We start from the raw sequence: 12499 nt of genomic DNA on the forward strand, positions 1-12499 counted from the left end.
TCAAATTCTCTCTGCCTTTTCACGTCAATGCACAGATGAATAATAATACATAGAAAGCTCAACCAACGTACTCCCAAACGCGTAATTTCTAAGTCTCAAAAAAAGACCGAATGTATTCTAAGGCAGTATCATGAAAGTCGGGAAACAGAGTTGGAAGTTGAGCTTATGGTGAGCCCTTGGGGCTACCCTAAACCATCTAAATCTTGGCGTGTGGCTCAACTTCCCTAAGAATAGCCAGGATCAAGGGCCTGCGTCTGTGTCGTGCCCACGGGGAAAGGACTCCTCTTGCTCACGACTAGCTCAGGCTTCTGTCTGAGTGGCTCCAGGTGCCGGAGAGCGACGCAGCTCAGGCACATTCTTTCCTTTGCATTCTTCAGTGCCCAGAGACCTAAGACTCCAAGGGATTTATGGAGGAACGATCGGCGCCCAAGCCATGCCTTGCAACGGCTAACACAACATTGAGTTCCTTTGCAGGACTCCGAGTTACGGCCAAATACCGAAGGAAGGCAAGGGAGAGGGGCAGGGAAGGCTCGGCGACCATGCTCGGCGTGAGGCGCCTGAAGCGTGGAGGATGGGACGGAGGAGGAGCGGAACGCGGAGAAAGGGGAGAGCGGAGGAAAACCACTCACGCCAATGGGTAACAGGGAAAAGGTGAGAAGGAAGGGAGTAGGAGCGGGAGCCAATGGGTGGGAGAGGCGGAGAAAGGGGGAGGGGCAGAAGCCAATGGGGAGCGGGCCTGGAGCGGGGACGCGGCCCCGCGCGCTCGCGCGCCCCCTCCCTCCGGCGCGGCAACTCGCGCCTCCTCGGCTCCCGGGAGACGAGGGCAGGGGCGGGGCCGAACCGGGATCGCGGCTCGGGAGGCGTCTGGAGGTGAGCGCCGCGGGGCGGGGGAATTCTGGGGCGGGCGGCGCGGGCACGCACGCACGCGCGCCCCCGTGCTGCCCGCGCCACCCCCGGCCGGGTGTGTGTGGCTTCGCTCGCTCGCTCGGCCGCGCGCGCGCGTGCGTGCGTTCCGGCGGTGCGCGCCGGGAGAGATGCTGAGGTAAAGTTCGGGAGAGAGAGAGGGAGAGATCCGTCAGCGCGAGGAGCCCGAGTGGCCGCCATTACTGAGCCCAGCGCGACGGCGGGCGCGGGGGAAGGGGGGAGGGTCGGGGCTGCCGCTGCCGGCGAGCGGGCGGGTGACCGGGCAGCGCGAGCCGCGGGGCTCGGGCTTTCGGGGCGTGTGTGTCGGCGAGGGCGCGGGGAGCGCGCCGGCCGCGAGAGGCGAGCCGAGAGTGGAGGAGGCGGCGGCGGCGGGAGCGCTCCCCAGGAATGTCGCTGCCGCCGCCACCGCCGCGGCCGCTGCCGTTGAGGAGGCGACGGAGGAGACCGGCGTTGTTAGGTAGGACCTCGGAGAGCCCGCTGCGCGGGGCCTGCCTCTCCCCTCCCGCCGGGGACCCTCGGTCGCCGCCGCCGCCGCCGGTTGTAACCAGTTGAAGGGGCTGGGGCCGGGCGCCTGGGTCCTCACAGGCCGGGCCGCGGGGATACGGTCGGCTGAAGGGCAGAGAGGCCGGAGAGGGGGCCGCTTTCTCCACAGGTGACCGGGCCGGGGGCGGCGGAGGCCTGCTGATCGCCGAGCTCGTGCCGGCCCCGCCAGGCGTCCTCTCCCCGCGCCGCCACCTTCACTTGTCCGGGGCTTGGAGGGTTGCGCGGGGAAGGAAGGTGGCGGGGTCGGCCGGCTGGGCTGCTGCTGCTGCTGCTAACGAGTTCCACCTGGAAGGGGGAGCGCGGTGGGCGCGGATCCGCAGACACAGGACCGCGGCTTGCAAACTTAACCGCCTTTCCGGGGGATCGGCCCTTTCACTTTTTTCTTATCTCCTCGGCTCCTCCCTAGGTTCGCCACCACGTTCCCAGCTGCTAAAGCTTCGGGGTAAGGGAGTGAGAAGTTGCACTGCGCAACCCAAACACGGGACTCCGTCCTGTCGTTTGACTGCTCCCAGGGTTGGGGCTTGGATCCCGAGTTTCTGTTGGAATAACCTCTAAAAATTTCCCTCGGTTCCCAAGCAAAGAAAAGTATCGGGGTGGGGGTGGGGAGCAGCTCGGGAGCGCGCGTGCACTTCTCCACACATAAATACACTCCCTCACACCCTCCCTCTCCAGCGTTATTGGGAATGCAAGTGAGGTGCAAGCTCTGGAGAAGCTGAGGCTGCAGGGTGCTAGAAAGTAAGGACAAACTATTAGAACGACTAATAAAATTCCGAGAAAGTTGGAGGGGAGAAGTTCATACTTTTACCATAAGACGGGAATCCAGTTTGGGCCAGTGCTTAGTAAATAACAAGGAAACATACACTAAATCAAAACCAAGATAGTGAGATGAGAGGACTTCCTCAGCCATCTAACCTTATATGTCATCAGCTTATTTTTTCTTTGGGAAGGTAGAAACTAAGGACATTTTTAAAAATGTTCAAGTAACGAAACATTTTTTTTTCTCTGTTTACTAGTGTTTGTGCATGTTGCCTTCCGCAGGTGTGTGAGGTGGGCATTGCCCATTTTACTTAAATCCAAAACCAATTTCCAGTTTGAACAGGATGTTAGGGATTGTTTAACAGCTTTGAGGAGACCCCTCACTTCATGGAAGAGTTCTCTCAATCTCCATCTAAGACAGTTCTTCCGGCAACCATTACATCCAGATGTGACTATTCCGGAAAAATACTTTGGTTTAAATATAGACTTCACCAGAATGTATTTGGAAATATTTTACTGTCAGTTCCAGTTTATTTGGATGCTACTCCTTTTCAGTATTTTTACATACTAAAACTAATAGTTTAAAGTAACCTGCAGCTTCCAGAAAAATGTTGCTTTAATTTTAAATTTCTCATTTTGTGCCTTTTTAAAAATCCTTTGTAATTGACCTATATTTTACCTGTCTATAGAATGTAGAGCAGAGGAAGAAAGTTATAACTGTGGGTCACAAAAGCCTGATAAGGCATTGGGGAGGTTTATATAAATTGTAGATTTAAAGGTGAGGTGTATTTGCTTATTAAAGAACCATAGCTATTGGTCTGATTGGTTTAAAGCAGAATCCAACAGTATAGACAACAGTATAGTTAACTATTGATTTGGCTGTCTTCTTTAGCTACATTCTTTAACTCAAATTAGCATGCCTTATTTTAGAGAACTGGTAATGGTACATGTGGATAGAAAACACTGTCACAGAATTGGTGCTTATTGGTTTTTTATCTTTGTCCATTTAAACTGTATAGGTGATTAGATTTTTTTTTTCCTTCTCATGGTGCTGGACATTGAAACAGACTGTTACTTGGTGCTCTACCTCCAAGCTACATCTCCAGTCTCTTTCAAAATTGATTCAGTGTCTTAATATCGCAATTATCTTACATGGTATTTACATTGACTATTTATGTCCCATCTCTCCTCTTTTATAAAAAGGCAGATTTAACACATTTTTTGGTGATAAAATTTTTCACCTTGAAGGTTAAGGCTTTATATGAAATAAAATGCTGTATTTGCCTTTCAGAGGGTATTGGAAGTTATGGCTTAGCTTTTGAATAATAGTTATGTACGTACACACACACACAAGAGAGAGAGAGAGAGAGAGAGAGAGAGAGAGAGAGAGAGAGAGAGAGAAGAGGAGAGAAGAGAAGAGAGAGACTGAGACTCTGCTGTTGTAGAATTGAACCAGGCCCTTGAACATACTAGGCAATCATTTTTACTCTACCAGTTGTTGAAGAAAACGATGTTTCATGAATACTGTACTAAACTTTCCCACTGTTTATTTGGATACATAGTTTTTTCTTTGCAAATCAGGAAAGCACTGTGGTTAATTAAAGAAGTAGTCTATAGTGCTATTTCATGTTTGTAATAATCATTAAGTACAAGAAAGAAATGTGTCTAAAAGAATACTGAAGAAAGTTTAGTAAAGTCATATATTTTTCATTTGGCAATTTCTGTAATGAGCCATTTAAGTGCAAGGTTTTGTTGATTTTATCAAACTAGGGGGAAATGTTTGAGTGTGTTGGGTTGGTGTACAATACTTATCTAGCATGTATATAGTACAGGGCCCTTGGTCATTTCCTAGTACTGCAAACAAACTACAATGGAACATTAGAATTAAAACAAAAGTCAGACATAAGAATTTAAAATACATCCTTTAATTGAGTTTCAAGCTCTGCTCCTTAGGTCCCTGGAGTCTTCCCCTAGATGCCATGCGACTTCCTCTGATAACTCACCCTCCCAAAGACAAGGCAGTTTTTTTTTTTTTGTTTTTTACCTATGGAAGTCTGCACTAAGAGGTATTAAAATCTCTGATGTATTGTTCATTGTTTTTATTTAGCACTTAATAACATACTGGAGATAAAGAGATGGACTAGAGAGTAGAAAGTAGTTCAGACTTATAAACTTCAGGTTGAGAGGTAGTAACTTTAGAGGACTAAGTAGATAACGGTGTGTGAGGTCCAGGAAAGAGAATAGAGCTGCCTGTGTGCACGGGCTCGATTGCTCGCTTCACCCCCCCCCCATTTGTTTTTGTTTTTTGTTTTTATAACCCCTAGTGTTCTGTAAGCCATCTCCATGAGTCTGTGCTATAAAATAGTAACTTTTCATCTTACCCTTAGAATTAGAGATATTACTTAGGAAAAGTTACGTGTAACTTTTATTTCATGGTTAAAATATGACTTAAGATTTGTCACTTAAATTTTTCTCAAGCTTTTTATCATGCAGAGTTAATTGCTAACATTGGTTTTAATTTTTTCCCTTAACCTCTGATTAATCTTTTTATCCTGAGCAGATTTATTTTTATTGAATATATAGGCACTGTGAGCAATACAAGAAAGTGTATATTAACTATAGCCTTAACTCCCATCAGAGTTGTTTTAAAATTGAGGCACCCCACCTCCAACATGTGTGTCTGTATATACACATGTGCATGTGGGTGCCCTTGGAGGCCAGAAGAGGGCATCAGCTCTCCTGGAGCTAGAATGGTTGTGCACTTACTCAAGAGGCTCTTAACTGTTGAGCCATGTTTCCATCCCCCAGAGCTTATAATGTTGGGGTGGGGTGGGGAGAATTTGAGATGTGGAACAATGTAAAAATAGTTAAATGTAAGACTAATAAAGAGCAGGTGAATTTGGCTACAGTATAGTACTTTACTGATTTAAAATTTGCTATAAAGGGCTGGAGATTGGACTCTGCAGTAAGATTGTTGACTACTCTTCTTAAGGATCCAGATTCTACTCCAAGCACCCATATTGTGCTAAAAGACTATCAGTAACTCCAGTTCCAGGGGAGCCTAATGACCTTTTATGGGCTTCATGGGCATTGAATTCACACAGCACACAGACATAAATTACAGGCAAAGTACTTGTACACATTAAGTAAAACAAAACAAAATCCATATAATGTGGTTTAAAGAAATTTCTATAATAGAGGTACTTTCTGAAAGTAGTTAAGATAGTGAGGAGGAAAAAACAAAAGATGTTGAAGTAGTAATGTTTATGGACCAAAAGTATGTGGAAAGATTGGCAAGAGAGAAGAAATGCAAGGTAAAAATTTAAGAGCATCAGTTAGTACTTTATGAGTAAGTTGAAATATTAATACAAATGCAAGGGTAATAAAGAGATCATGGAGAAATAAAACTGTCTATTCTCACTGTATTGGACATTGAACAGCCCTGAGAGTTGGACTATAGTTCTTGGCTTCTGGTTTGGTATAGTTTGTCCATTTTCTTGTTGAGTATGCCCTTTTACTGATGAAAAATTCTGTGCTTATTATTTGTATGTTTTCCTTTTCAAAGCCAAGGTAACACTTTTGAGTGTTGGCCATTTAAGGCACTGGTGTATAGGATTCCTCAGATATTTCTAGGAATACCTAGTGGTCTTACAATTTTCTGACCTTTTCGTTCTTGTTACTCATCTTTTCTTTACCTCATTTTATTACCAAGTTTCCTGTCTTGGAGATAACACTACAGACTCAGGTGATATCACCATCTGTTGCTAAAACTGATTAGCTTTTCATTGAGAAACACTGACTCATTTATTTCATATTAGACATATGTGCCAGTCACTAAGTTCTCTGTCTAACATTGTTCTTTTCAGTTCTGACCGTTCAGGTGCTTAGCATACAGTAGCTATTCATTTTTGTAGGCTTTGTATCCCATCACATTGTCTTGTATTCTACTTTTAGACTCTTCTGTTTCCTTTTACAAGCTCTACCTCCTGTTTGTTCTTTTATAGGATATATATTAAATCTAGGCATATTCCTCTACTTTTCAATATGGTTGCTGTGCTCAATTCACTCTTCGTTAATCATACATCTGGAATGGCTTCTCTTTGAAAACCAAACCCTATCCAAATCTTTTTTATTCACAAAATTCTTCATCTCAGGACTGGAGAAGTGGCACAGTGGAGAAGAGAAGAGCACTGGCTACTCCTGGGTTTGATTCACAGCATACACATGGCTGACTTTACTCAACCTGACACACACTTTGGGCTTCCACAGACACCAGGTATATGTGTGGTGCACATGTAAGCAAAATACTTAAAAACACATAGCATACAAAATAAAAATCTTCTAAAATTTGTAAACTGTGGCCTTTGTCTGACCATTTATTTCTCTATAATACCCTTTTATATTACAAAATAACTGTCAAAGCTATCAGAATAATATTTTAAAATATATGAACACAATATGAAATGCAAATACTTGTGTGTCTAAATGATGTTTTATTGTAATATATCAAAATCATTTTATTCTCAAGTCAAGTAATATGACAGACACTAGATAGTATGTCCAACCCATTATAGAAAAAAGTTTTCCAAACCTTGGTCTAGTATAGCATATTTGAATTCATAACTGCATTTTTAAACTCCATGATACATATCACATTGCTTTTATCTTTTTAGCTATAGTACTATATAAAGAGGAGTGGTAGTATGGAGTTTTTGTTTGTTTTAAAGACAAATCTGGTATATACCAGGCTGGCTTCCAAGTTGCTGTTTAGCCAAAGGTGACTTTGAATTTCTGATCCTCCTACCTTTGCCTTCTGTGATTGTGTTGTGATAACAGGCACAAATCATGGTGCTTGTTTATTTTTTAGACTTACTAAGGCAGGCTCTTTTTGTACAGGCTGATCCAGAACTTAATATATAGACAAGACTGGATGTGCCTTCTCCCTTATTTTCCCAGATGATGGAGTTGCAGGCATGAGTTACCTTGACCAGCAAGGTTTGTGTGTGTGTGTGTGTGTGTGTGTGTGTGTGTGTGTGTGTGTGTGTATCTATAGTGTGAAAAATGTTTCTTAGCCTCTTGACACCCTTTTTTAAATGCCCAGTGTTTTATAACTCTATACTTCTTCCTGTTGCTGCTATTCCCATCTTTAAAAAGAAAATTATGGAACTAGGACCACTGAGATGGCTCAGTGTTTATAAATATGTTTGCTGTCAAGCCTGATGACCCGAGTTTAATGGTGTAGTGTAAAGAGAATTGACTCCTGCAAGTTTTCCTCCCATCTATAGACACACCTGTACATATGCCCCCACACACACAAAATGAATATAAGTTTAAAACATTGGAAAACCTAGGTTACGATCATTTAATGAAATTGATGGGTCCTTTTCTGTGTAGCACTACAAATATAGAAAGTAATTAAAAGTATTCTCTTCTCCTATTTCTTAGTTTTTCAAAGAGGGTGAGCATACATATTCATAGTACTGTCTTCAGTGAACTTCTTTATAGTACCTTTGGACCTTCCTTATAGTGCCTTTAGATTTTCTAAGTCTCTGGCATAAGGTTAAGCAGGTAGTGGCTAAACATAGATACAGGTTGTTCTCTTAAGTTGATGGAAATGAGATGGCCTTTGATGCTTTTATTTCCACTGAATAAGGAGATAGACTAGTATAAATTTGGGATAGCTTTCTCATAAAGGCATAGGAGAAAAGGCATGCTGATCAGTGAAAGATCAATGAAAGTTAGATTAAGTAGTAAGGTCTGCCATTACTCTGCTTGGGAATAGTCTAGCTGGTTTAAAAATGCCTTTCATCAATAAAATCCCCTCCCAGCAATTTGAAATATCAAAAGATAGAAATGGATAAAAGAATTACTTTTATTGAATAGTGTTAGGAAGCCCAGAGTTCCTGCTTGGATCCCTCACTATCTACCTCCTAGAAGTACTTTACTGTTTATCAGTCTGTAGTGTATGTAAGTGGTCAAACTATAGGGTTTAGGAAGATGCTGGACATTTTAGATTAGAGTATTCTCATTAGACTTTATAGGTTTAAAGCAATGTGTAGATTTCTATTAATTGTGCCAACAAATGTGGCATCAGGATTATATAATGGTTTTAGAGCTCTGTATACTGAGCCTGGGGATTGATTCATTTATTAATTGCTAAATATTATTTTATTCCCTGTGTCTATAAGGTAATCTGGGAACTAGGAGATTGGGTAAAAACAGAAAATTCTAAAATTTTCAGGTTAGTCACTACATAATTGTTAAAAAAAATTTTAAAAGATTCTCTTCATAACTTGACTATAGTTTAATCTAAAGACAAATTCATAAAATTGATTTCTTATAGATACATTACATCTAAAGATTGTGTTTTTGTGACAGATATCTTGGTTCAGTGGTAAAATTTTAAAAATCAAAATGGCATGATTGATTTTCATTATTACATTGTTGAATTACTTAGCTACCTTACATATGCTATAATGTTACCTGTTTTTGCTTATGACATTGATAAGTTTGTCATCAAGAATTAGCAACATTAACTGGAAAAATATTTCAGGTTTACACTAATTTTTTAGTATGAAGTTTTTTCCTTATGTTATTCTGGAAAAGTTCACTTTAGCTTATTGAATATAGAATGATCTTTGTATTAGATCTGTCTTTGGAAATGTTTGGTTACATGGGGTATTTAAGATTGAGCAAGTAATTATAAAGTTATTTCTGTATAATCAGGTCTTAGAAATATAATTTCATAATAAGTACTGTGGCTTGTAAAAAAGATACTTAAAGTCAGTTATTTTAGGACTATATTATTTTTAGATTTTTAAATTTATTTTTAATTTTATGTGTATCTGTGCTTTGCCTGCATGTTTGTATGTGCATCATATGCATGCATTGCTGTGGAGACCAGAAGAGGATGTTGGAACTCCTAGAACTGGAGTGTTAGATGGTTGTAAGCTGCCATGTGGGTACTGGGAGTGGAACTTAAGTCCCCTTAAGAGCAGCAAATATTCTTAACTGCTGAATCATCTTTCTAGTCCCTTTGTCTCTTTTTTAAAAATTAGTTTTAACATTTATAAATAAAAATATATGCTTATTCTGGCCATATACATTATTATGAATCATAATTTACTTTGATTCAAATACCTTCATTTTTAGAAAAGTTTTCAGCTTAATATTAAGACTTATAAATCTGTTTTGTGAAGTACTGTTAGGCTTGTTATATTAGTGTGATGGATATAGATTTGTGCCCTTTTTGGCTCTTAAATCTGGAGTGAAATGGGAGAGAGGTAGAGTTAATGACATACAATGCTTATGTTAGTTATGCACTAGTTTTGGGAATACTGGAGAAAGTACAAAGACAGGAATGTGTTAAGCATATTGTGTGCCTTACTGTGACTGAAACAGAATGAGAATTTGGGAAAGTAGCTCAGAGATGTATGAGAACATTGTAGTATGCAGGAATTAGAGTGGTAGGACATTAAAGATTTGGCTTTTCCTTTTAAAAGTACTGGAAAGTTTTTAACAGAAGAATGGCTAGCTCTGGTTTATATTTTAGAAAGATCCTGGCTGTTCTGATATCAAAAGACCAGAGAAAGGGAATAGTAATTATGCAAGGAAATGAAGTTAGAATCATTTACCAAACATGATGGTGAATAGAATCCAGGTTTTAGTAGTAAAGATGACAGGAACTGGTAAGTTTTGTGTGTGTGTGTGCGTGTGCGTGTGCACGCTTGCGCACATTTAAGGGTAGAGATATTAAGGACAAAGCAAAACTATAAAGGCATAAATATTTTTTTAAATCATACTTTTTATAAATAGGTACAACAATTTTATGAAGGGACAAAAGTTTTATTAAAGATTAGCGTTTATAGATTTATGTTTGTTAATTGACAGTAGTTTTGCGTATATGAGATATAATGTGGCATTTTAGCACGTGTGATAAGTGGTTGGATTAGAGAAATTGGCATATCTTTTGATATCAGAACAGCCCATGCAGCTTGTCTCTTAGTCTCAGGCCAAGTCCACTATGCACCTAACTAACACTGTCCCTTGTAGTCATTCTGTGGTCCTTGCATTTCCAGTATGCTAGGCTGTCAACTTGTAACAGGCTGTATCTTCACCAATGACCTTTCCTGGCCTCAGACAGTGTCAAGCTACAGCTTCTGTATATGATTCTTTTGGTACTAGGGTTTCTACTGCAACTGAGGTTTAACCTTCACCAGTACTCTCTCCTGCCCTCTCTTCAGGGGATCTTTGATGTTGCCATACAGTGCCAAGACTCAACTGCTCTCTGTAACCTCTTCATGCCTTCAGGACCAGCCCCATATGGGAGTCTTACATATTGCCAAGTTCTGCTTTCAGCTTCACATTTAGGCTTCACCCCTCACCCCTAGCTATGTGCTGGCTCTGCGAACTGCTTCCCTGATTTTACCTCAGTGTTGCTCCTCTCTTACAAGTTGCTAATTTTTCAGCCTCAGCCTACCAACATTGGTTGTCCCACTTAAAGCAACGATTTTAGTTTAGTTACATAGATTCTTAAAGTGTTAAAGGAATAGTCTTTGAGACACTGAAGTCTAAGTATTGAAACTGAGTCCTCTGAAACATCACAAGCCAGGCATTCAACCTGCAGTTCTATCCACATATCTTCCAAGCTTCAACAACAGTTTGTTAAACTCTAAGCATTCTTTCTGCCTTTTCTAGCCAAAAGCTCCCAAATGAGCCACAATCTTCTGCCAAAACAACATGGTCAGGTTCATTCCAACACCATTCTGTACAAATTTGGTTCTCTGTTACTGTGATAAAACATTGACTAAAACAAACTTGGGGAGGAAAGGGTTTGTTTGGTGTATAGTTACAGTTCATCATTGAGGGAAGTCAGCACAGGAACCATGAAGGAAAGTGCTATAGTGGGTTAATTTCCCTGGCTTGGCTTAGCTACCTTATATAGTTCATGCCCACCTGCCTGGGAATGGCGCTGCCCACAGTTGGTAAGGCATTCCTTCTTTCCAAGTGTGTCAAGTAGACAACCAAAATTAGCCATTACACCTCTCTACTAGTTATTTTAAAATATTTGTTTTTAATTCTGATTAGTCCGCAGTGATTTAGAACATTAGAAGTTCTCTACTGTCCAACTGTACTTCAGTACCCATTGTCCATCCACTCTTCATTATTCAGTCCCTTCACATTTTACCCAGGCTCCAGTCAATAGCTAGTCTAGTCTCTAAAAATATTTTAGGTTAACTTGAATTCCTAAGATTTTTTTTTCATTTTTCTAGGATTCTTATGTAGCTTTTTAATTAGTAGAAAGTCACTGCATGCATGTTATTAAACTTTATTTAAAAGACAATGCAGAGTATGAATGGCCTAGTAAATTTTTAGAAAACTTAGTTCTAGGAAATTGTTTTTTTTTTTTTTTAAAGTTCTAGGAAAGTTTCACACAAATATCTATATTATTAATTTCTATAAAGTTAAATATCTATAATATCATTAATTTCTATAAAGTTAATTGACACTCTTGACATAACTTTCTTGTTATAAACCCCCCTAAGCTTCTAAGATGAGCTTAAAGAAATTTTGAGAGCCCTCACTGTGAGCTATTAAAAGCAGCACTATGATTGAATATGTAAAATTGATCCAAACCATGTAATTTCATGCAAGCCATTACTGCTACTACTACCACCATTACTATTTCTTGCTTTCATCATAAGTAAAATAAATTGGCTAAATGTTATGAGAGTAAGTTACTGTGCATGAAAGTAAAATTTCATAAGAAAGGAGCTATATGCATAATTGTCCTAGTAACATATTAGTGCTGATCATAGTTGAAAGAGAATTTCAAATTGAATTTAAATAACATGTACATAGTAGAAAAGCAGGGTTCCAATTATTAATTTATTAAGAGGTTTTTGTTCTTGCCCTTAAAAAATACCAAAATTGCTATGATTAATTAATTAAATCAAGTTGTCTACCACTAAGCTGCATTCCCTAGCCCAAGTCTAAACTCTTAGAAAGTCATAGTGTCCAGCATTAGATTTATGAGTTACGTTGTATTTGGATAAACATATATAATAGATATTACTAAAGATGTGAGCATTTTGGTGGAGATCAGGGTTTAGTTGAAAGTTTTCAATAGTATTAACAACTCCTTTCTTCCCTTTACCTCTCCTCCTTTACTCTTCTGCTATCTCAATTTTGGAATGATCGTATCTAGTAAATTTCACATGAGTGTTGGAACTTACCAAAAACAAACAACCAAACAAAAACTCCTAAAATTAAAATC

The 12499-nt window shown here is 40.2% G+C and overlaps 1 protein-coding gene across 4 annotated transcripts in view; it reads left to right on the forward strand.

Annotated features, from left to right (window-relative positions):
• Positions 1-756: 756 nt before the first annotated feature.
• The window catches only part of Arhgap5 (Rho GTPase activating protein 5), a 68216-nt gene continuing 56473 nt past the window's right edge, over positions 757-12499 (forward strand). For 2 of the 4 annotated variants that reach the window (XM_011243989.2, XM_006515439.3), the window contains exon 1: positions 1160-1381. The gene's annotated coding sequence lies outside the window, so the exon portion shown is untranslated. Of the gene's footprint in view, positions 1043-1159; positions 1382-12499 lie in introns of those variants that run through there. The other 2 variants (XM_011243990.2, XM_006515438.4) reach the window with 2 other exon arrangements.

The sequence above is a fragment of the Mus musculus genome, chromosome 12, assembly GCF_000001635.26.
Source record: "Mus musculus strain C57BL/6J chromosome 12, GRCm38.p6 C57BL/6J".
NCBI lineage: Eukaryota > Metazoa > Chordata > Mammalia > Rodentia > Muridae > Mus > Mus musculus.